The sequence below is a fragment of the Pteropus vampyrus genome, unplaced genomic scaffold, assembly GCF_000151845.1.
Source record: "Pteropus vampyrus isolate Shadow unplaced genomic scaffold, Pvam_2.0 Scaffold630, whole genome shotgun sequence".
In the NCBI taxonomy this organism is placed as follows: Eukaryota; Metazoa; Chordata; class Mammalia; order Chiroptera; family Pteropodidae; genus Pteropus; species Pteropus vampyrus.
In genome coordinates this window covers 102,720-105,057 of record NW_011889411.1, presented here as the reverse complement: position 1 = coordinate 105,057, position 2,338 = coordinate 102,720, and positions in this window count along the sequence as shown.

Genomic DNA, 2,338 nt, shown 5'->3' with positions numbered 1-2,338 from the left:
TCGGTGGCAACGACACGACGGCCGGTCTGAGAACCGCCCGCCCCTCCCCCACCGGCAGGCGACCCTGACGCTGGGACCACAGCCGGCGGCACCAGGGAGCCGCAGGGACACGACTGAGCCCGGCCAGTTTGTCTACCCCGGAAACTGAATGGGGACGGAAACTGCCCAGTTTAGTCCGGGAAGGTCCCTCGAACACCGCGGAAAACTCGCAACCCGGCTTTCACCTGGAGGACTGGAGAGCGGGGAGGGCAAAGCAGCGTCTCTCAGCTACCGGCGTGGAGGTGGGCGGAGGCGAGGGAGGACGTGCCGTCCAGGCTCCCGCTGGCATCTGTCCCCAGCTCCGTGCTGAGCTCTGACTGCGGCTTTGCCCTGAGGCCTCATACAGCACCGGCGCATCCTTACACCAAATCCCCAATTGCGAGTTTCTGCTATTTACAGACAAAATGGACCAGCAAAGTGTCCCCTACTGTATAACAGGCTCCTGGGAGGGCAGGGGACACACCTCCAAAGTGCCAAGCAGAGCGCCTCGTACATAGTAGGCACTCAAGAAGCACGTCCTGGATTGAGGCAGCCGTGGGGACTCCTCCCCTAGCCACTTCCAGGGGCACCAGCCCCGCTGGGATGAGGGGGTGAGCAGCACGAGGCCAGGAGGTGCCGTGTCAGCCCCCCTGTGCTAGCTAAGCGTCCAGGGGAGGGGTGGGGGGAGTGAGCCTTCCTAAGAGGATCAGATGCCGGCTTCAAGCTGCCTAGATGCCTCCCCATCCCCTGCCACATAAGCAGCATCGGAGAAGCTTGTCGGCAAGCACGGAGGGGGAGCCTGGCTCTGTCACCCTAAGGAGACATGCTGCTTTGCATCTCTGGGGTCCCTGATTGGGCTGCGGAAGGAGCCCTCTGGTGGTGAAAGTGAGTCATGACGGGTAGGCATGAAGCCGGTTCTGGACGCCCATGTACACACACCGACACATCCGCTGAATGAAGCGATGAGGTCACCCCCCTCGTAAGTGGGGGGGGGGCGCGTCGGAAGCTGGTGGCTGCCTCCCCGCCTCTGCAGCCTGACTCCAGTCAGGTGCTCTGACTTACTCCGAAGGCAGGCTCAGGACTTCCCACACATCGTGACCAGCCTTGGCCCGGGGCAGGCGTGGCAAAGGCGGGTACGAAACCTCGTTACACACACGGCCCCTCCCCATCTCTGCTTGGGAAAGACGGTTCACATCCCGACCCGTGGCTGTCGCCTTCATCTGCCCGAGTTCTTGACCCTCCGCCCGCCCTACACGGTCCTGCCTGGATACTGGGTCCTTCTGCTAGCCCTCCTGGCACCGCCAGATGGACAAGGATCTGGGCTTATGTGACAGAGCTGAGGAGGTGGAATGAGCTGGCCTCGTTTTACGGTGAATGCAGTGACGAGCACACGCTCCTCAAGCCCGAAGCCCATGAACTTCAGCTGCACGGTCCTGCTTTGAGAAAATAACTTTCTCATCCCTACCGGAGTAAGGAAAGAAATGAACCATTCCTGAAGTGGCTGTTTTGGTCATTATTAATTATTTCATATTATTTATGTTTCTGAGGGGAGGTGGAAAATTTTATATATTTAGTAACCTCTCCCAGGAAAGACTGACTTTGCCTCCATGTTATATGTCGCTTTTTCTTTTCTTTTCTTTTTTAAAAAATCAACACAGGGCATTTTATTGAGAAGCAATTTTCTTTTTAGGAAAGAGAGAAAACACTAAGAAACTTGCAGAAGCCCCTGTACATGGTCCCACATTCTCTCCCAGCGTTCTTATGGGATACGCCTTGCTGTCGTCCTGCCCCTAAGTTTATTCCGTTTTGGTTAGATGGCAAATTTTCAGTATTTCGACTTGCTGCCCACAAATCGGTGTGAATCAGCACACATGCATATTCAATTAAATGCAGGGGTGCACAAACCCACAGTATACCTAGACCCAGGCATGCACGCCCACACAGGCACACAGCTATGTGCATGCAGCAAACACGTACGCATGGCCCATGAGCTGCACGCAGCCGCAGACGCGGGCTTACATGCCCGTTTTACTTCCCCAGCAAATTCAGAACTCATAACCAGATCGAACACAGCACAGGTAAACATCCTGATGCAATCACACCGTGACCATCTATGCAAACCTACGCAGGCGCATGCATACGTATCTGACACCAAGAGCCAGGTCTTCATGTGACCTTCACACCAAAGAGAAAGTAGCAAAGTCGCCGAGAAGCTGTGGGCTGTATTGAGAACGCTACAATATGTTGCTGCTACTCAGTCATCTGTACAGAATCTCTCCGACAGCCAGAGATCGCACTGGGAGAATGTATGTGTCGGTGA